A 24319-nucleotide genomic window follows, 5' to 3' on the forward strand; every position below is an offset into this window, starting at 1 on the left:
GTTTTATTCTAATGTTATTTTCTAACCAAAATAATTTTGGTATTTGCTTCATTAATTATCAGTTTTTCTGCTCTTCTTTGTTTACACTTTTCCTTGACCTATAATAATGGTATACACTTATGGGGTATACTATGATGTTTTGATTCAACATAAATATGGGTATGCATTTCTCTAGGTTTAATGAGCTTTATTGTCTCATAATATATACTTTGATTATTATTTTCATTTATTGCTAGTAGTGCTCAATTTTCAATATGATTTCTGTGCACATTGGATTTAGAAATCTGCTATAAGATGATTAATACTGCCACAAATTGCATGAGACTTTTCATAATGTTTGTCATCTGTCTTTGGGACAGATTTTTTTTGTTTTGTTTTAGTAACAAATAGGATATATTCATCAGATGATTAAACATTCCGTTTTTAAGAACATAGCCCTACATAAAGCATTAAAAGTAATTCCAAATAATATTTAACTGTGGAATCATTTCATCAAGAGAAATGTATATGAAAGCCATGGTGGTTTGTTTTCCCCCCAATTTTTTAAATAATTTATTTATTTTGATTCATTGTAGACAAATGAGGTACAACTTATATCTCTGGTTATACATGAAGCAGAGTCATGCCATTTGTGTAATCAAATATGTACATAGGGTAATGATGTTTGTCTCATTCTGTTATTTTTCCTTCCCCTCATCCCTCCCACACCTCTTTTTCCTCTATACAATCCATCCTTCCTCTTTTCTTGCCTCCCTCCCATCCCCCATTATGTATCATCATCTGCTTATCAGAGAGATCATTCAGACTTTGGTTTTGTGGGATTGGCTTATCTCTCTTAGCATGATATTATCCAACTCCATCTATTTACCTGCAAATGCCATAATTTTTTTTATTCTTTATGGCTGAGTAATATTCCATTGTATATATATACTACAGTTTCTTTATCCATTCATCAACTGAAGGACATCTAGGTTGGTTCCACAATCTAGCTATTGTGAATTGGGCAGCTATGAACATTGATGTGGCTGCATCTCTGTAGTATGCTGATTTTAAGTCCTTTGGGTATAGGCCAAGGAGTGGGATAGCTGGGTCAAATGGTGGTTCCATTCCAAGTTTTCTAAGGAATCTCCAACTGCTTTCCAGAGTGGCTGCACTAATTTGCAACCCCACCAACAATGTATGAGTGTACCTTTTTCCCCACATCCTCGCCAACACCTATTGTTGCTTGTGTTCTTGATAATCGCCATTCTGATTTTTGCAATATAGGTCACATGGTCTATGTCTATGCCAATTTCCTCTCCATAGATGTGGAATCATGCTATCCTAGCAATAATGTGTACACAGCCACACCACACAGTTGGATGTGAGACCTTTGAAATTTTGTCACTGATAGATAAGAACTATGAGCTCAGGGGAAGTTTGTTCTCACTTTACCAAGAACTAGAACCATTGTTGTGTTATCTGCATATGACCAGCAATAATAATGAACCCCATCTCTAAACTGCAGTCTAAAGATGATCAGGAAGGTCATGTTGCCAGACTGGGAGACAGAGATGCAATCAGGGATCCCTGGGAGAAGTCTTTTGACTCAATAAATCAGGGGTTGGGGAATGTTCCCAGGAGATGTTGACACCAGGAGACATAGTTAGAAATCCCAGTGTAATTTCTGGTTCCAGCACAGGAAACAGCAACCCTCTTTCCAGGAGACCAAGAGGCTGAAGAAGGCTAAATCCGGGCAGACTAGGCCCCAGACCCTGGAAAGAGGACAAAAGACACTCCAATGAAGCAGTGTTAAGCCCAGGTGGACCTCAGCAGGAGGAAACAAAGCACCAACCTAGATGTCCGCATGATATTTTCCCTGGAGGTCTCACCTGTGCTCTGAGTAAGGAGGATGAGGAGGAGCACAGCCCAGGCCATATGGAGATGCCCCAAGAGCACTACCACCTGAGACCCCAGCACTGGGCCTAACTCCCCTAGACCTCTCATCCCCTCCCCTGCCTCAGAAGATGGAAGGGCCTTCAAGCAAATCTGTTTCCCAAACCTGCCTGCCCTTATCTCACTCTGATTTGCCCTTGAGTGTAGACGTATTGCTGGAGATTAGGGCTCAGCTGAGGAGAACAGTTAATTAAGTGAACTTTCTGAGTAGAGACACAATGAGCCCATGACAATGCCCAAGAAATAGAGCCATCCCAGAGGTGTCCCTATACTTCCTTTTTGGAAGTACTCATGAGAGTTCCAAAATTAGATAGCCCAGGATTTCTCCTTCCTTGATTGTGGAATGAGGGTGAAGAAATCACAGAATGCCAAGGGAGAGTTCCAATGACTCCTCTTTCCAGAAACCAGAGACTGAGCTGGGGACCTCTTCTCCTCCCAAACCTTTCTAAGTCCCTCAGTTAGGTTGGGTTTTCTTCTACTGCTCTATTAATAGGTCCCTATGGCACTGTCAGTCACAGGATTGGGACAAAGGTCTATGGCATGTATAGGTGTTCCCAAATATGAAATTAATGCCATAGATTTGGGGACACATGAGTCCACAGAAGGAATCAGAAGGAAGAAATTCTGAGACTGCATACAGAGCAGGGTAAACCACAGTAACTACCTTCCCCAAATCCACACCATCGCTGCCCCTTGGTGGCCTCACATGCAAGGTCAGCCCCAAGGGTGACAGCTGAGAGGAAGCTAGACCTCCCTCACCTGCTCCCTTCCTCTTCTCGCCTCCGATCTCTCAGCTCAAGACAGTCCCCTTGTCCCCTGAACCCCCCTTCAGGCCCATCTCCCTTGTTATCTGGCCTCCATCAGGATAGAATGCATCTCCTGCCATGCCGGGCACCCAGACCCCTCCCCTCAGGACTCTGATCCTCCCAGGCCTGCCTGTCACAGATAGATCAGTGCTCCTGAGATAACTGTGAACTCAGCACCGAGGGAATATTGAATGATAGACTAAAGCCTATTATAAAGGAAGGCTGTGTGAGAAAAATGGGAGGAGAAGAGGATGGATCGGCTTCATAAAATGTTGAAAAAGAAGTAGTCCATGACTTTATGACCTGCCCTTTCTCAGTCTTCAATTTTCAAATCAAAAAAATTAGAACTGTCAATGGAATTACCCACACAGAGGCTCCACGGAGAGATGAGTGAGAGAAGGAAAGGGAAAGCATGGAGAACAAGCATTTCTATTCGAACAAGAGCCACTTACTCACCTAACTTGCCTATGTACATATATGAATATACCACAGTGAATCTCGCCACCTATATATCCACAAGACACTAACACAAAAAGGCTAGAAGTAAGTAACAGAAAGATCAGTAGGAGTAGAGGGAAGGAAACGGGGAGGGAGAGGTGGAGGGAAGGGGAAATACTGGGAACTGAATTAGAGCAAGTTACATTCTGTGCCTTTATAATTATGTCAGAACAAATCCAAATGTTATGTTTAGCTAAAAAGAATTAATAAAAAGGAAAAAAGAATCATTTATTTTCATTATGATCTTCTTCATAGTCTGAAAACTCATTCCAATTTTCCTATGTATAATGTGAGAGGTCACAAAGATGTATTTTTCTGCTCTCTGCTTTCCTCTGCCTCACACCATTCATCCACAAGCCATGATAAAACTGACACAATGAATCCTAATGTTATTTATTACTAAAAGCAAACAATAAAAAATTAAAAGGCCCAATTTTTAAAAAAGACACTGAGAACAGTCCATTTGAATTAGATCCTGGCTCTGCTACTTACCAACTGTGTGATTTGCTGCATGTTATTTAACCTGTCTGTGCCACAGTGCCTGGAACTATATATATTTCAGCTATTATTATTATTACATTCACATTTGAATAGGGGGAAATGCCATAAAAACTCAAATAACAGGCTCTCTCATGTGAGAAATGTGGGAAGTCTGACAGACATGGTAGCAAGTAGGAAAGTTTGGGGGCAAGATAGGTCTCCTTTTTCATTTGTAGCCTATAGGCAGTCTCTCAACTTGGCAACAGTTATATACTCCAGAGTAAGACGACCACTGAACTTTCACTGAGGAGAGGCAAGGCCAGCAGGAAAATGAGACTAATCCCCAAACCCAGCCTGTTCCAAGAGAAGAATATGTCAGGCATAACTGCTGGTCTTGGAATGAAAGGGACATGGAACAGAATCAGTCCTGACTTGCAACCTAGGGAGAGCTATCCCAGTCAAATGATAGACTCCAAAAAGAGAAAAATGTTTGTCATTCTTTGGAAAAACTGACACAAAAGTTTAGAACTACTTAGAAAATATTTCTTCTTGATGTTTCTATTGAAAATTTGTACAATACTGATTTTGCATCATTTTTTCAAGTTCATTAGTTTATACTAACAAAATTTCCATATCAAAAACAGTATGGGGGGTTTTCAAGATGGCGGCCTAGAGGGTGGCTGCATTTCATGTTGCTCCAGGACTCAGGATTCAAAAGAGGAGATATTGAGATGCTTGGGACCAACTCAAAGCAGCCGGGTGACTCTCACCCCCTGGGGGGGCATCCTGGATGGGACGGGGGTCCCGGAACGCAGGAAACTTTGTGAAGTAGAACTGCCGGCGAGACGCCCCTCCCCCCGCTGGAGCAGTGAACTCGGACAGCTGGGAGCGCCGTCAAGGAGGCCGCTCGGCACAGCGCTGGGACTCGGAGCAACTACTGGGGCTCCGGCGGCTGCCCAGGGGAAGAGTGGCGAGGAGAGCTGTGTGGACTCAGGACACCGGGGCCTGCCCTGAGGAGGAGGAGAGGAGCGTGGCCACTTGGATTCGGAGAGACTGCACCAGAGCTACAGGAGGTTGCCAGAGGAGAAGCTGCGCGGTGAGCTGTTTGGAATGAGAACGACGCTTCTGAACACCGGGGCCTGCCCTGAGGACTAGGAGGAGGAAGAGGAGCGCGGCCGCTTGGATTCGGGTGACTACACCAGAGCTACAGGTGGTTGCCAGAGAAGGGGCTGCGTGGCGAGCTGTTTGGACTCTGACCACTTTTGAACGCCGGGGCCTGCCCGGAGGAGTAGGAGAAGGAGGAGGAGGAGCGCGGCGGGTCCTTTGGACTCGCAGTGACTGCATTAGCGCTCCAGGCGGCTGCTCAGAGGAGAAGGCGAGTGGTGAGTTGTTTGGTCTTAAAGTGACAGCTCCTGAACACAGGGGGGCTGCCTGGAGGAGAAGCGTGGTGGGACGCTTGGTCTTGAGTGGCCGCACCTGAGCTCCGGGCGGTTGCCCAGAGGAACCATGCAGCGGGTCATGTGGATTCAGAGCCACTCAGAGGGACTGCTCCTGAACACCCGGGGGGTTATCTGGAGAAGGAGGAGGAACGGGGAGGGTCACTTCGACTCGGAGTGATTGATTGCCCCGGGCTACGGGTGGTTGGTGGGAGGAGGAGGCACGAAGTGAGTTTCTTGGACTCCTAGTGACCGCACCGGAATACTGGGCGGCTCTGTGGAGGAAGAGGCCTGTGGCGGGTCTCTGGGACTCAGAGCGATTGTTCGGGGCCACAGGTGGCTGCTCAGAGGAGGGGCCACACAGCCAGGCGATTAGGTGCAGAGCAGGGTCCCAGGATCTAGGAGGCTTCTGGGTGGAAGAGCCGCACAGAGACAGGCTTAGGGCGGAGCGAAGGTTCCAGGCCTGTGGGCAAATTCTCTGAGGAGGGGCAGCCTAAGGAGATTCATCTGCGAAGGGTGAGGCTCCCAGGCCCAGGAGGTAGGGCCAGGCCCCTGGAAACTTTGCAGAGGAAGGCAGCCCAGCCCAGGCAGTAGCTGTAAATTGAGGGGAACCTCTAGGAGGAAACTGACCAGCGAGACCTCCCCACTGGGTGAGTCTCCCCTGCCTGGTGAGGTTTCCCCACAAGGACGGTAAAACCAGAGACACAGGCCGAAACAGGCCTTGCCTCAGCCCACAGCCTAGGTCCCCTTTGGATGACCATTGGTCAACAAGTGGAGGCACCTCTGCCCACTAGCAGGGAATATACCCCACCTAGAGGCCACCACTCCTAGAGAGGCAGCTTCCTTGTGGAGCACCGCATTATCAACTTCCTCCAAGACTTCAGCCTACTGAAGGTTAAGAGGGGATATATATAGAAATCTTCAGGGACATTGTAAATCAACAGAGGAAATCTGCAATATCTCAGCGGTCCACTGATACCTGAGCAATATGAGAAAACAAGGAAAGAAAATGCTGCAAACAAATCTAGATGTTACATCAATAAAACCCAATGACAGCATGGCAGAAGAAATGACAGAAAAGGAGTTCAGAATGTACATAATTAAAATGATCAGAGAAGCAAACGATGAGATGAAAGAGCAAATGCACGCACTGAATGATCGCACCAATCGACAGTTAAAAGAGCAAATACAGGAAGCAAAAGATCATTTCAATAAAGAGTTAGAGATATTGAAAAAAAAACAAACAGAAATCCTTGACATGAAGGAAACAATAAACCAAATTAAGAACTCCATAGAAAGCATATCCAATAGGATAGAACACCTGGAAGACAGAACCTCAGACATTGAAGACAAAATATTTAACCTTGAAAACAAAGTTGAACAAACAGAGAAGATGGTAAGAAATCATGAACAGAATCTACAAGAACTATGAGATATCATGAAAAGGCCAAATTTAAGAATTATTGGGATTGAGGAAGGCCTAGAGAAACAAGCCAAAGGAATGAACAATCTATTCAATGAAATAATATCAGAAAATTTCCCAAATCTGAAGAATGAAATGGAAAATCAAGTTCAAGAGGCTTATAGGACTCCAAATACACAAAATTACAACAGACCCACACCAAGGCACATTATAATGAAAATACCTAACATACAAAATAAAGACAGAATTTTAAGGCTGTGAGAGAAAAGAACCAAATTACATTCAGGGGGAAACCAATACGCATATCAGCAGATTTTTCAATCCAGACCCTAAAAGCTAGAAGGTCCTGGAACAACATTTTTCAAGCCCTGAAAGAAAATGGATGCCAACCAAGAATCTTATACCCAGCAAAACTTACCTTCAAATTTGATGATGAAATAAAATCCTTCCATGACAAACAAAAGCTAAAAGAATTTACAAAAAGAAAGCCAGCATTACAGAACATTCTCAACAAAATATTCCATGAGGAAGAGATGAAAAACAAAGAAGCAAATCAGCAAAGGGAGGAATTATCCTAAAGGAATTGTCAAATAAAGGAGGAAACAAGTTGTGTCAAACAAATAAATAAACAAAATTTTAAAAATGAACCAAATGACCGGGAAACCAAATCATTTCTCTATAATAACCCTGAACGTTAATGGCCTGAATTCATCAATCAAAAGACAATAACTGGCAGACTGGATTAAAAAGAAAGATCCAACAATATGTTGCCTGCAAGAGACTCACCTCATAGAAAAAGATACCCATAGATTAAAGGTGAAAGGATGGGGAAAAACATACCATGCACATGGACTCAGCAAAAAAGCTGGAGTATCCATCCTCATTTCCGATAATGTGGACTTCAAGCCAAAGTTAGTCAGAAGGGATAAAGAAGGTCATTTCATACTGCTTAAGGGAAGCATAAATCAGCAAGATATAACAATCATAAACATCTATACCCCAAACAGTGGCTCATCTATGTATGTCAAACAAATCCTTCTCAATTTCAGAAACCAAATAGACCATAACACAATAATACTAGGTGATTTTAACACGCCTCTCTCACCACTGGACAGATCTTCCAGACAAAAATTGAACAAAGAAACCATAGATCTCAATAACACAATCAATAATTTAGACTTAACGGACATTTATAGAATATACCATCCAACCAAGAGTGAATACACTTTCTTCTCAGCAGCACATGGATCCTTCTCTAAAATAGACCATATATTATGCCACAAAGCTAATGTTAGCAAATACAAGAAGATAGAGACACTAGCATGTATTCTATCAGATCATAATGGATTGAAGTTAGAAATAAATGAAAGAGTAAAACACAGAAACTATTCCAACATCTGGAGATTAAACAATATGCTATTATATGATGAATGGATAACAGAAGATATTAGGAAGGAAATTAAAAAATTCTTAGAGGTAAATGAGAACAAAGAAACATCATATCAAAACCTCTGGGACACTATAAAAGCAGTACTTAGAGGGAAATTTATTTCCTGGAGCGCATTTAATAAAAGAAGTAAAACTCAACAAATAAACGACCTAACACTATAGCTCAAAGCCCTAGAAAAAGAAGAACAGAACAGCACCAAAAGTAGTAGAAGACAGGAAATAGTTAAACTCAGAGCTGAAATCAATGAAATTGAAACAAAAGAAACAATACAAAAAATTGACAAAATAAATAGTTGGTTCTTCGAAAAAATAAACAAAATTGATAAACCTTTAGCCACACTAACAAAGAGAAGACGAGAGAAAACCCAAATCACTCAAATTCGGAATGAACAAGGAAATATCACAACAGACAGGATTGAAGTACAAAACATAATTAGAAGCTATTTTGAAAATCTATACTCCAACAAAATAGAAAATTTCGAAGACATCAACAGGTTTCTAGAGACATATGAATTGCCTAAACTGAATGAAGAGGACATAAACAATTTAAATAGACCAATTTCAAGTACTGAAATAGAAGAAGTCATCAAAAGCCTACCAACAAAGAAAAGTCCGGGACCAGATGGGTTCTCAGCCGAGTTCTACAAAACCTTTAAGGAAGAGCTCATTCCAATACTTCTCAAAGTATTCCATAAAATAGAAGAGGAGGGAACCCTCCCAAACTCATTCTATGAAGCCAATATCACACTGATACCTAAACCAGACAGAGACTCATCAAGGAAAGAAAATTTCAGACCAATATCCTTAATGAACATCGACGCAAAAATTCTCAACAAAATTTTAGCAAATCGCATACAAAAACATATTAAAAAGATAGTGCACCATGATCAAGTGGGTTTCATCCCAGGGATGCAAGGTTGGTTCAACATCAGGAAATCAATAAACGTAATTCACCATATTAATAGACTTAAAGTCAAGAATCACATGATTATTTCAATAGATGCAGAAAAAGCATTTGATAAAATACAGCACCCCTTCATGCTCAAAACACTAGAAAAAATAGGGATAGTGGGAACATTCCTTAACATTGTAAAGGCCATTTACGCTAAGCCCATGGCTAATATCATTCTAAATGGTGAAAAACTGAAAGCATTCCCCCTAAAAACTGGAACAAGGCAGGGATGCCCTCTTTCACCACTTCTATTCAACATCGTTCTTGACACTCTGGTCAGAGCAACTAGACAAACCAAAGAAATTAAAGGGATACGAATTGGAAAAGAAGAACTCAAACTATCCCTGTTCGCTGATGACATGATTATATATTTAGAGGAACCTGGAAATTCCACCAGAAAACTCTTAGAACTCATAAGTGATTTCAGTAAAGTAGCAGGTTACAAGATCAATGCCCATAAATCCAATGCATTTTTATACATAAGTGATGAATCTTCAGAAAGAGAAATTAGGAAAACTACCCCATTCACAATAGCCTCGAAAAAAATAAAATACTTGGGAATCAATCTCACAAAAGAGGTGAAAGACCTCTACAATGAGAACTATACAACACTAAAGAAAGAAATTAAAGAACACCTTAGAAGATGGAAAGATCTTCCATGTTCTTGGATAGGAAGAATTAATATTGTCAAAATGGCCATACTACCTAAAGTGCTATACAAATTCAATGCAATTCCAATTAAAATCCCAATTGTGTACCTTACAGAAATAGAGCAAGCAATTATGAAATTCATCTGGAAGAATAAGAAACCCAGAATAGCTAAAGCAATCCTTAGCAGGAAGAGTGAAACAGGGGGTATTGCAATACCAGATCTTCAACTCTACTACAAAGCAATAGTAACAAAAACGGCATGGTATTGGTACCAAAATAGAAAGGTAGAACAATGGTACAGAATAGAGGACACGGACACAAACCCAAATAAATACAATTTTCTCATACTAGACAAAGGGGCCAAAAATATGCAATGGAGAAAAGATAGCCTCTTCAACAAATGGTGCTGGGAGAATTGGAAATCCATATGCAACAGAATGAAACTAAACCCATATCTCTCACCATGCACGAAACTAAACTCAAAATGGATTAAGGACCTCGGAATCAGACCAGAGACCCTGCAGATTATAGAAGAAAAAGTAGGTCCAAATCTTCACTTTGTTGGTCTAGGACCAGACTTCCTTAACAGGACTCCCATAGCACAAGAAATAAAAGCTAGAATCAACCACTGGGATAGATTCAAACTAAAAAGCTTTCTCTCAGCAAAGGAAACTATCAGCAATGCGAAGAAAGAGCCTACAGAGTGGGAGAATATCTTTGCCAATCATACTTCAGATAGAGCACTAATCTCCAGAATCTATAAAGAACTCAAAAAACTCTACTCCAAGAATTCAAATAATCCAGTCAACAAATGGGCTAAGGAAATGAATAGACACTTCACAGAAGAAGATCTACAAGCAATCAACAAACATATGGAAAAATGTTCAACATCTCTAGTAATAAGAGAAATGCAAATCAAAACCACCCTAAGATTCCATCTCACCCCAATTAGAATGGCGATTATCAAGAATATGAGCAACAACAGGTGTTGGCGAGGATGTGGGGAGAAAGGTACACTCATACACTGCTGGTGGGGCTGCAAATTAGTGCAGCCACTCTGGAAAGCAGTGTGGAGATTCCTTAGAAAACTTGGAATGGAACCACCATTTGACCCAGCTATCCCACTCCTTGGCCTATACCCAAAGGACTTAAAATCTGCATACTACAGAGATACAGCCACATCAATGTTCATAGCTGCTCAATTCACAATAGCCAGACTGTGGAACCAACCTAGATGCCCTTCAATTGATGAGTGGATAAAGAAACTGTGGTATATATATACAATGGAATATTACTCAGCCATAAAGAATGATAAAATTATGACATTTGCAGGCAAATGGATGAAATTGGAGAATATCATGCTAAGTGAGATAGGCCGATCTCAGAAAGCCAAAGGACGAATGGTATCGCTGATAAGTGGAGGATGACACATAATGGGGGGGAGGGAAGGGTTAGAGTTAGGGTTAGGGAGGGGGGGAAGTATGGAGGAAGGAAGTACTGTATAGAGGGTAAAGAGGGGTGGGAGGGGTGGGGGGAAGGGAAAAAATAACAGAATGAATCAAACAACATTGCTCTATGTAAATTTATGATTACACAAATGGTATGCCTTTACGCCATGTACAAACAGAGAAACAACATGTATCCCATTTGTTTACAATAAAAAAAAAACAGTATGAATGTGATTTGATTTCATCTCGGATGTAGGAAGCACATACTCTCCTGTGTCCCTCAATGTCAATGCAATTAAAAAAGACAAAACTTCCTAGAATACATGAAGATGATGTGTGAAGCTGGAAATATAACTCTTAGAAGGAAGGATAAGAAGACAGGACACTGAAGTGCTACTGATACAGAGGTGAGTTTTCTCTTTGTCTCCCCTGGCCTGGACTCCCAGCAGCCTTGGAACTGGAAGGGAACCCTGCAAAAAGTCCATTGTTCAGGGTTGTATCATAAACGAGGTGACTTCTGATGCTCAGTGCAATTGAGAAAACATATTTTTGCTTTCTTTTTTTTTCTTCCTATTATCCATTCTACGTTTACCAACCTCAAGGACATTCTCCTATGCTAACAGCAGTCACATTGGAGGTAGGACAGTTCTTCTCATTTATTATTGTAGAACATATTTCCATAATGATGACATGAAACCTCCCTTGGCTTTATTCCTCCTTGTCTTGCTGGTGTTTACCCTGAGCATGTACATAGGAACAGATGTGTACAGCAACAAATGTGCTGTATTTTTTTTTTTAATTTTTGGTACTGGGGATTGAACCCAGAGGCACTTAACTACTGAGCCACATCCCAGCCCTTTTAATTTTTTATTTTGAGACAGGGTCTCACTAAGTTGCTTAGGGCCTCCCTGAGTTGCTGAGTCTGGTTTTGAAATTGTAATCCTCCTGCCTCAGCTTCCTGAGCCACTGGGATTACAGATGCACACCACCACCCCTGGCATTTACAAGATTTTTTAATTTGTTCTAATTAGTTATACATGACATTAGAATGCACTTTGATACATCATATATAAATGGAGTATAACATCTCATTCTTCTGGTTGTACATGATGTAGAATCACACTGGTCATGTAATCATATATTCACATAGGGTAATAATGTCTAATTCATTCTGCTATCCTTTCTACCCCTATACCCCCTCCCCTCTCTTTACTCCCCTCTGTCCAATCCAAAGTTCCTCTATTCTTCCCTAGCCCCCACACCCACTTATTGTGAATTGGCATCTGCATATCAGAGAAAACATTTGACTTTTGGTTTGGGGGGATTGGCTTATTTCTCTGAGCATATTCTCCAGCTCCATCCATTTACCAGGAAATGCCATAATTTTATTCTTCTTTAAGGCTGAGTAATAATCCATTGTGTATGTATGTCACATTTTCTTTACCCGTTTGTCTGCTGAAGGGCACCTAGGTTGGTTCCATAGCGTAGCTACTATGAGTAGCTGCTATAAACTTTGATGAATGTGCCAGATTTTTGACCTGAGGAAGAAAAGGGAGAACATCAGAGACTGGGAAAAACTGAGGAGGTTAATGAGAGGGATGAAGTTGTGAAGCAACCTCCCAAATTGCATAAGAACATCTGGTCTCGACTGTGTATAGCATCAACATGGACCTGATACTTTAAAAAGACAGGAAAACTGGAAGCAGAGTTAAGGGATAGACTACTACCCAGTTCCAAGGTGGGAATCTGAATGCTGCACACACAGGACAGATGCAACTGGCAGTGCGATATTTTTTTGAAATTGAACTCACATAGAGGTCACCATTTACCCAAGGGAGGTTGGAACTTCCATTCTGTACCAAACTGGATAGATTTCCTGCTAAGATCAAAATATGCAAACAGGATTTGAACAAGATGCAGTTTTATAAAATAATATCAGACAAGTCCAGAATGGAATCCAAAATCCTGACATACAAATAATTCAGAAAACCTCATGTTCATGTGAAAGACAATCAGGGGATGGAACAGGGTTGGAGTTTTGTTATAAAGGCTTCAAAGTATATTATAAAAACCATTCCATATATAAGGACAAAGCCTGTTGAAGTGAACAAAAAGCTAGAAAAATACAGGAAGGAAATTACAGAAAGTAAAAGAGAACCTAATGGAACAACTGCGGATTAAAATAATCATTGGTTGGGGCTGGGAAGATAGCTCAGCTGGTAGAGTGCTTGCCTTGCAAGCACAAGGCCCTGAGTTCAATCCCCAGTACTGCAAAAAAAAATAAAATAAAAATCATTGGTGCTATGAAGAGTAGACACTACAGATGAGTAACCCTGAAGACCTCACAATATAAACTAATCTGAGTAAAATACAGGAGGGAAAAACAAGAAAAAAAGAATTCTCTCAAAAATAAAAGGAAAATTATCAGTTACCTGTGGAATAAATATGTAGACCATTATTTGGTAATGAGTGTCCTCCAAAGAGAAGAAACATAAGCAGAAATAATAATCAAATCTGTGGTTCATTAAGTACAACTAAATATATAGATCCAACAAGTTCAATGAATGTTAGCACAAAAACCTGAAGAGAATAACATGCAGGTTCATTAAACGTGACATTCTTATTTTGATGAAAACCTTCTAGAACTCTATGCTTCAGCAACTATTTGATAGCTAGTAAAACATCAGCAACAGAAATGTGTTCCCTAGATATTTTATGAGAAAGTTTCATCTTTCTCACTTCACCCTCCTGGTCACAACACAAATTTCAGTCTTAAGACACCTTACCATTCTTCCATTGTAGGTGCTGGATTCTGTTCCAAGCATCACAGGCGACCTATTTATTCATACCCTGTGCAAAGGTTAATTTGAATTGTCAACTTGATTGGATTAAGAGATGACTACGATTAAGAGGTTTCTGGGTGTGTCAGTGAAGGCGTGTCTAGAAATGATTGGAATGTGGGAAAGGAACTGAAATGCAGCCCCTCCCTAAGCATGGGCAGCACCACCCAATAGGATGGAATAAAAACTGGAAGAACAAGGAAGCAAATGTAGATGCAAGCTCTGCTCTTCTTGAACGGGTTCTTAATTGCTGCTTGGATCATCTGAGGATATCAGACTGTCGCTTCTTCATTCTTCAAAGCAGACTCTGCCAGTGATTCTCCAGGTAGTTTCCAGAAGCCTTGGTCTCAGACTAGGGTAGCACTGTTGATCCCTGTTGTTTGGGGGCTTCTGCATCTTGGTCTGCGCAGCCGATGGTTTTTCCAGCTCTCCAGCTGCAGACAGCCATTGTGGACTATCCAGCTTCTGGTCGTGTAAGCCAATCTAATAAATCCCCTTTTTATAATCATACTTTCTATTGATTCTGTTCCTCCAGAGAACCCTGACTGCAAACCAACATGAAAGATAAACCTGGTAGTGTTCATTTATTATGCTGACTGAAAATGTATGAACACATGCCAATCTGTGCTCCTTCATGACCCCACTTAAACTGTATTGCAGTGTTTAAAATTTGTTCACATACATGTGAACCTGGGAAAGTGTTATCTGATTTAGGTCTATCTGAGAAAGCAGAATCCCCAGTGTGCAATGAGCCATCCTGAAACACGTGTATAAATCTCAATGACTGCAGTTTGGCACTGGTAGGTATAGGACTGACTCAAGTTACAATGAATGAAGCTGGTGAATCCACCTGCTCACTGTCTATGCACTGCTCACCAAGCCCTCTCTACTTTGATTTATCCTCTACAGGAGATAAAGCAAAGATCGAAAGAATGGGAGTCCAGACAGTGCTGGTGCTATGGTATCAGGAGGAGAATGCTATGTGCCTACTAAATGCACCTCCTTCCAATAATCACCCCCATTCAGACCCTTCCATCTGGGGAAGGTGACTTGCCGATGTGCTGGCAGCATTAACATCTTATAATCCATGAATTCTGAGAATGTAATGCCTGGGTGTGGCCCAGTATCTCTGCTATTCTTGTCTGGATCATGAACAAGAAGCTTCTTATTTTCCCTTCATGGACAAAATTCTGTCATCCTCAATTATCTCCCACCCTATTCCCAGCAAAAGAACTGTTCTCAGACTAAATGCTAACTATCTTGCTTAGGTAAGGGGCAGAGAATATGGGAAACATGTGTAAGGCCCCCAAAAAGGAAACCCCAACTCTGTCCCATGGATGGACGGCAACCCCAATCAACCGCAGGAGGCGTCACTTGATGCAAACCGCAAGAGGTGTTTATTCCAGCGCGCTGGGACCCAACTCGAGGAGTCGAGTCCCTAGCAGAAAATCTTGTAGGTTTATAAAGGCAGAAACCACACATCGGGAGGGGTTGCACATGAAAGGGAAAAGGGGGACAAAGCTGCCGGGAAATTCCAAAGGGGGTCTGGGTTTGCTGATAACATACAACATGTTTCACAATGTTTTACAACAGGGCGTAGATTCTGGTCAATAGTTTCTGGTAATCATTCTGTTTGATCACTATCTGGCTATCTGGCTCAATTTACCCTTTTATTCTCTGGGGCTGTTTCTTGGAACAGCTTTAAGGGCTTTGTTCCCATTCCTGGGAGGGTGACCTTAAGGAGTTGAGATGACTGGGAGGGTGACCTTAGGGAGTTAAGATAACTGGGAGGGTGACCTCAGATAGCTTAAAAAAATGTCCATTCTTTCACATGATTCTCTGACAAGATTCCTACTGGATATTCTTTATCTGGCACACAACTCAGCAATGACAGATAACCAACTGAGGAAAAACCCTGTCTTTTCCCACTATGCCTGTCTGCTAGGGCCAAGTAGATATGAGATTATAAAGACATGTTTGCCATTTATTATTAGAGTGGAAGTATTTATTTTATGAAATCCTCTTTGAGGATTACTTAAGTATTATTGCACAATAATAAATTTTAAATATTAAAGTGAAATGTACCTGAATTACTTTGCTTTCCTGAACTACAAAGAATAGGGACTCAGAGTAAAAGTAAAACTAGAAATTTTTTCCATTAGAAAAAAATCAGCAAGAATAGAGTGAAAGAAGATCCCTGTGGTTTCTTTTGCAGGTGGCGGGAACAAAGTCATTCACAATGCATGAACAAAGTAAATGGAAAGACAAAGATGGGAGCCAATGAACTGATACTATCACCCACACTGCTCTGATGAGGCTGAGGTTCAGAGCCCACGTTGCTTTTCTTCCCCTCCAGCACATGCAGGGCAGGTCCTGGTAGCAGGTGGAAAAGAAGGAAAGACACACCTTTGGGAGGGTCAAAGAATGAGGCAAGAATGTAGCCTTGAATCTTTGCTGAGGAGTTTCCTAAAGGTAATGAGAATTGCCATAAGTGCCAAATCCCCCATGGCATTGAAGAGCAAAACACTGGTAGGTATTTTGAAATATGAAAACTTCAAACACTTCAAGTTATCTTAGTCTAACATAACCATTTTCTCTTGTTCTAAAAATTAATAAACTATGCATAGTTTGCTTGAGAAGCACAGAAAGTTCATGTATTATGAGTTTCTTAAAAAATAAGACACCTAGTAAAATAGTAGTGCCAGAAATGTCACATCAGAGTGAGCATGTAAGAATTAAGACATGGTGGTTTTTTAAATTTATTTTTACTGGTGCATTATAATTGAACATAATAGTGGAGTTCATTATGTAATATTCACATGTGCACATAATGTAATCTGATCAATCTCATTCTCCAGTACCTAATATTGGGTAATTTAATTGCTAACACTGGTAAACTGTTAACACTGTTAACATTGATAATTTAATTGCTAACACTGGGCAAGTTCTGGCAAGCTTGTAAGGATTGATCACTGACGTAGGTCCTCTAGGGTCTACACCCAGCTGGACAAAGAGTTCCTGAAGTCACACAAATGCAAATACAATCACATATATAAAAATACATATACATGTGTTTATCTATTTATAGTCTACAACCTACAATGGTTCTGTTTAGAAGTTTTGAGTTTATAATGATATAAAAGCACTACCCATTCGTTTTTTTTAAAAAATCATACTTCAAGTTTAGAATTTGGCTGTTTTTCCCAAATTATAAAGATGATATTTGGAACTATTTTTTTGTGTGTGTGTGTGATTCTAGGGAATTGTGATGATGTGGAGCTCCCTGCCAGCCTTGCAATCACAGGTGAAAACAATTAATGTTCTACACTGCCCTGGATTGCTCAACTATCATGTTCAGTAGGTTAAATGCATTTTGACATGATATTCTCAACTACAGTGAGTTTATCAGAACATAAATCACCGTAGTCATGGAAAATTTGTGTTTATTTAGTGAATAATATAATTAAAATTCCACCTAATAATCAGGTTGGCTCCTGGTGAAAATCAAATACTTTGGGAATCCCTGAGGAATGAAAGATAAACACCAACTGATATCTCTTGCTTTATGGAACAGTGGAGCCATTGAAGCAAGAGCCCACACCATCCAGGAGCAGTCCACATGCAGGGTTGCTGCCAGGACAGGAGTTCATTGATCTATGGCAGGTTTAAATCACATAAAACAGAGGCGAGACTCATGCTCTCCCGGGCTCAGATTCCTTCATATGGATAAGAATTAACATTGAAAAAATTCCTTTGTCTCATTCCCTTTGCAACATCATTACGATATAATTCAGTCACTCTTCTTTCAACAAGAGAAAAGCAGAATAACCCATCCAAGGTCACCGTGACTATAGCATGGTGGACATGAATGGAATAAGACAATATCATTGATGGAAAACTGAATCAAGACAGGTCTGCACCATACTGGGAGAAGGAGACATTTACAGAGGATTTCCCTAAAAAGTGCAGGAGCTGCACCTTCAGATGTGTACTTGACCCTCTGTTCCTGCCAAAGAAGCATTGGAAAGATATGCATTCTGAACCCATGTCACTCAGACCACAGAAGGAAGTGTCACTTTGCTTCCTTATGAACTTGGACCATTGTGGAAAGTGTTGCTGCTTGAACATGAATGGCAGTGATTATCAGCCTCATCCTCAGACTGAAGACCTGATCCAGCTCAGGGAGACTGTGTGGCCTGACTTGGAGCCAGAGAGGCAATCCGGGATCCCTGATCAGGGCCAACTATTAACATAAATTAAAAGTTTAAGGATCATGCCTGGAAATTGTTTGTATGGGAGACACAGTTATATACCCTGATGTCATTTCTGGTTCCAACACAGGATCATTCATCCAGGAGACCCTGAGACTTAGGGAGGCTGAGTGGGGTAAGATTGGGCTCAGGGCCTTGAAAAAAAAGAAGAAAACACACTGGTGAGCTAATACTGGGCCCAGGTGAACCTGAGCAAAAGGAGACAAAGCAATAGCTCAGATGTCCTTGTGTGTCATCGGTGCCCTGAGTGAGGTGTGTGAGAAAGAGTAGACCCCAGGCCATGCATGAAACACTCCAAGAGTACTGCCTCTTGAGACACCAGCACTGAGCCTGTCTTCCCTGCGCCTCTCTTATCCCCTCCCCTGCCTCAAAGAACAGAGAGGCCTCCATACAAATCTACTTCCTGCACCTGCCTCTCCTCAACTCCATCTGACCTGTCCTGGACTCTATGTAGATCCTTCTGTATCATTGGACAATGTCATGGGTTCTCCGAGGATCAGGAATTGTTTATTTCTGCTTTGCACAGGAGAGAAAGATCTGCTGAAGGCCCACATCTCAACAAGTTTCTGGCTCTTCAATGTCTCTGCCGTGATGTGTCTCGGTCTGCCTCCAGACCTGAGGCATATCCCACAGTGCCCTCTGCTGGTGCCCACTCTCTTGGATCTTATGCTGGTAGGAAACAATGTTGCCCATCCCAGAAACAGTGATGGTTTTTGGTGCTGGAGTCTCCCCAGCTTCAGTCTTGTTCCTGTCCCACCCCTATACCAAGTGTGGAAGCATATGCAGCATCAAATTCCACTAGCATGTCAGTGATTCCCAGGCCACTCACACAAAGCATATGGACCATCCAGGGCACATATGAGAGGGAACCCAGTGTAGGGAACAAGGAACCCTGGCTAGGGCCACAGTCCTGACTCAAGTCTATAGCTCCCATTCTGCCCTGTCCACTCCTGAGTAATGACCTGTCCTTTCTCAGCCTCTGAATCTCAACCTGAGAAGGGCAGACCATGAATCCTTACTCTGTTTAGGGGATCTATGGGGAGATGAGAGTGAGATAAGACAGGAAAGTTTTGGAAATGGGTCATTTCTATATAAATAAGAGCATTTATTTTTATTTTACTTTTTTCTTTTTAGTTGATATTTTACATTAAGGGGTGCAACGTGGTGATATTATACTTGTATACATTGTGGATTGTTTGAATCAAACTAACGCCCATCACTTCACTTATTATGCTTTTTAAACAGCACTATTGAGTTACAATTCACATATCAATAATTCACCCATTTGAAGGATACAATCTTATGGCTCTAGCATGTTCACAGAGATGTGCACCCAACACCACCATCAATCTTAGAGCATTTTCATTGCCCAAGAAAGAAACTTCATAACCTTTAGCAGTCATTTCTCTCCTCTCACCATGTCTACTCCACCTACCTGCTGAAAAACTTGCCTTTCTACTTTCCATTTCTATATATTTCTCATTCTGAACTTTTCAAATAATTTATGAGAAGAATGTTAAAAATACATTCTTTATATCTGTTCTTTTTAGATATACCTGACAGAGTATATTTTTACATATTATACATACATGGACTACAACCCATTCCAATTAAGATCCCATTCTTGTGGTTGTACATAATGTGGAGTTACACTGGTCATGTTAAAATATAGTCTTTTATCAATTTTGAAATGTATGATACATTATTATTAACTCTGGTCACTGTGCCATTCAATAGATCATATAATTCATCCCTACTAACTGAAACCTTTTACCCTTTGACTAACATGATACTTCCCATCCCCTACCCCACATCCCCCCAGTAAATGGAATAACCGTCCTACTCTTCATGTCTGAGTTCTGCTCTTTTAGATTCCACACATAACTGAAATCGTGCTGTGTTCATCTGTTGTGCCTAGTTTATTTCACCAAGCATAAGAGTCGCTTATTTTTATCATAAACTTCACGCTTCTCTAACAATGTTATTCAATTTTATGTTTATTCATTAAGTCAAGAGAAGGGGTGGCAGTGCATCCTGGCTTGGTGTAGGCATGGCAGCCGGTGTCCTTCCCGCCTGTGTCCACAGCCTGCCCGCGGCCTTTGCACTGCTGCCCCAGGTCCCTGCACCGGCCCTGGCCCTGCAGCTCAGCACGGCGAGGCCCGGGACCACGCAGCCTGCCTTAGCGCTCACTCAGTTTCCAGGGAGAGTTACAGTTGTGCCGCCAGTATAGTGACGCACCCTCTTTGACGTTAGAGGGAATCAAGGACCCTGTTTTGTAAGTCCTGCAGCTCTATGACAAAATCGATCCAGAAAAGCTTTCAGTAAATTCCCATTTTATGAAACACCTAGGCTTAGACAGTTTGGACCAAGTGGAAATTATCTTGGCCATGAAAGACGAATTTGGGTTTGAAATTCCAATATAGATGCAGAAAACTTAATGTGTCCACAAGAAATTGTTGATTGCATTGCAGATAAGAAGGATGTGTATGAATAAAATATCAGACCCCTTTTCCTCAGTGAGAGAGGACTCAGATGATACTGGTAAGTGTGTGGAAGTGAGAACCCATTCCGGCATCATCACTGACTTTGACAGAGAAGCTCTCCTGGACTTGTATTTAACTTCTCCAAGTGTACTACCCTTTGAAAATGAATCTATAAAACCAAAGAGAGAGAGAGAGAGAAGTGGGGGTGTTTTTCCATCCTACCCATGAACATGGGATGATAAAACTGACTTTTCTTAACCAAGGAGCGTATAATAAGGACAGAACAATTGCCCTTAAAATATCCAACCCCCCTTTTATTTTCAGGAAGGACTTTTAAAACTGATTGTCTTTCTAGTTCTTGCACCATAAAAGTTCAGACCAATTTGATTTCCAAATTAAAAATGACATTACACATTTTCAGACTCTACTTAAGACACTGTAAGCACACACCACATTTTCTCTGACACAATCCAGTGATTAAAACCTGGGGCAGTATGCATGGAACATCTGTGTGACCACTTAGGAAAGTGAACCATGGAAGGCAGGAGACGCCAGCACACCAGAAACACCACACCAGCAGAGTTTTTCACTTCTCCCCCATTTCCCTATTCTCAAGGCAGCCTGGGACCTGGAAGGGCACCAGCTTCAGACAACACAATTGCACAAAAAGAATTCCAGGGCTGGGGATATAGTTCAATTCATAGAGTGCTTGCCTGTCAAGCACAAAGCCCTGGGTTCCATCCCCAGAACTGCAAGAAAAAAGAGAGAGAGAGAGAGAGAGAGAGAGAGAGAGAGAGAGAGAGAGAAAGAATTCCAGAAGAAGCCCCACTACTCTGACTTACAAGGAACTCCTGATGCTCTGAAAAACATTTAGAATATGCACATTCTTCTGATATTTTTCTCCCTTCCATTATGCATGATCCAGACTCCAGAAATTTCTTCCAGGTGACAAGAGTGACAGTGGAGACTCTGGGGGCTTTCCCTCTCATTTGAAGAACTGGTTTCCCAAGAAAGTGACATTTAACACCTTACTTTTGTTACTCTCTGTCCTCTTGGTACTCGATGTGGGCATGACCTCAGTCAAAGTGCCCATCAGTGTGAGAAAACTAAAGTCCCTGTTTTGTTGCCAGAAGACCGGAAGAGAAAACCTGAGGATCCTCACATACTAGAAAGATGTGGAGAGGAATGAGTTTAGGAAAACCACCCTGAAACTCAGGTTCAACTTTGAGCTGCCCTTATTTGCATCTTACCTAAAGAAGGTAGGAAAGGTTTTAGACAAATAATTAAGGTGTGTACTATTACCCTGACCCCAGGTAACTATCATGTAGCTCACATTTAAGGAATATCCAAATATCATGGCAAGGTCTTCTTAATTGATACAATGTAGAAATCACAACCTATAGAAAGCTGGTTAAATACAACTGGGAAGAGAGTCTGCTAAAACAAAAATATCAACATGAATTTTAAGTTGTATCATAATATCATAACATCAAATTATTTATGTCTTGGATAGAAAACAAGACCACTTAGCATATGAAGAAAGAGAAAAATCTCAACTGATACAGGAAGGACAATGAATAGATAACCCTGTCGACCTAAACAGGACACATATTATCACAACTGATAATATATTGCAAAGAATCTAAACCAGATGTTTTAAAACAATGCAAGAAAAAACTTGAAATGGAAACCCCATTTGACCCAGCAATCCCACTCCTCAGATAAAATCAGCATACTACAGTGACACAGCCATATCAATGTTTATAGCAGTTCAATTCACAAATAGCTCAACTATGGAACCAAACTAGATGCCCTTCTACAGATGAATGGATAAAGAAAATGTAGAATGTATATACACAATGGAATATCATTTAGCCATAAAGAATAAAATTTTGGCTTTTGCCAGTAAATGGATGGAACTGGAGACTATCATGCTAAGTGAAATAAACCAGTTCCAAAACACCAAAGATTGAATGTTCTCTCTGATATGCAGATGCTAACACACAATAGGGGGGCAGAAGGGAAGAATAGAAGTTAATTGAATTAGACAAAGGGGAATGAAGGGAAGGGAAGGAGGATGGGAATAGGAAAGACAGTAGAATAAATCGAACATAACTTTCCTATGTTCATATATGAATACATGATGAGTGAAACTCCGCATCATGTACAATCACAAGAATGGGATCCTAATTAGAATAAGTCATACTCCATATATGTATAGTATGTCAAAATACATTCTACTGTCATAAATCTCTAAAAAGAACAAAAAAAATAAAAATGATGCTAGGAAGCATCTTGAAATGAATGTAGAGACTGAAAGTTATGGCAAAGAAATATAAGATATAATGAATCATAAAGGGGAAGTACCAGAGATGCAAACTAGAGATAGGATTAAGAGATTAGTCATGGGTAAAGGAAAGATTAGTGATCTTGAAGTCATAGCAAAAAAACTGTCCCATATAAAACACAACAGGGGAAGGACTTTATTTTATTTTTTCCTATTTTATTCATACATTTTAATTATACATAATGATGGTGGAATTTATTGTTGCATATTGATACATGCACACAATATAACAATATAATTTGGTAAATATCATTCCCCAGTATTTTCCTTTTCCCTCCCATCCTCAAAAGGAAAATAATTTTAAATGATCTAAAAGGACTTCTGAGCTGGGCACAGTGGCACACACCTGTAATCCCAGCAGCTTGGGAGACTAAGGCAGGAGGATTGCGAGTTCAAAGCCAGACTTAGCAAAAGAGAGGAGCTAAGCAACTCAGTGAGACCCCGTCTCTAAAGAAAATACAAAATAGGGCTGGGGATGTGGCTCAGTGGTTGAGTGCCCCTGAGTTCAGTCCCTGTTACCATAAATAAATAAATAAAGTAAGGTAAGGAGCTTGGAAATGGTAACAATGTCCTCACAACATACTAAGTCTGCAAACATCAAAATCAACTCCTCTTAGAGCTGTCAGAGAATCAGTAGTCACCTCACAGCTTACCTACCTTCCATTTTCAGACTCTTCAGTCTGCTCTCTATATAATGACTATGGAGTTCTTGATGAGATCTGTCTGCTCATGAACAATCTACAAAGCATCCCTTAATTGTTTCTTTCTGCACTCACCATGAGACCAGACTCCTCCCTGCTTCCCCAACCTTGCAGGATCATCTGCCTCCCCAAATTTTCTCTGAGTCCCATCCTGGGTCCCAGAATCCTGAAGGGTCTGATTTAAAGGGCTCCCACCCACTCCTTGAGAACCCACATTGACCAAGGAAAAGCTGTAGCCCCCAAGAGATGCAGTTGCTTCCCATATTTCCACACTCTCCATCTCACCTCATCCCCTGTCTGGTGCTTGGTACATATAAGGCTCCCAATTAAATGAAGAAAGAAAAAGAAGGAAAGGAGAGAAGAAAGAGGAAGGAAAAGAGCAGAGGGTAGAAAGGGAGGGATGGGCCAATGCATATGTGTGTGGGTAAATGAGTGGGTGAATTGGTGGGTGCATGATTGAGTAGGCATTTGAGTGAATGAATCAATGAATAGTTTGGTGGGTGGATAAATCCAAATCATGAGAAGCACAGAACTTTGGTACCTATTGTCTACATGTAAAGGGACTGAACTCAATACTTGGGTTCCAATCCCAGCTATGA

At 41.0% G+C, this 24319-nt stretch overlaps 1 pseudogene across 1 annotated transcript; it reads left to right on the forward strand.

Annotated features, from left to right (window-relative positions):
• The first annotated feature begins 20239 nt into the window (after window positions 1-20239).
• Window positions 20240-20683, forward strand: LOC306667581 (acyl carrier protein, mitochondrial-like; annotated as a pseudogene). The gene has a single exon. The product of its transcript is annotated as an acyl carrier protein, mitochondrial-like (transcript).
• Window positions 20684-24319: the final 3636 nt, after the last annotated feature.

Source organism: Sciurus vulgaris (assembly GCF_902686455.1).
Source record: "Sciurus vulgaris genome assembly, chromosome: 8".
Lineage (NCBI taxonomy): Eukaryota > Metazoa > Chordata > Mammalia > Rodentia > Sciuridae > Sciurus > Sciurus vulgaris.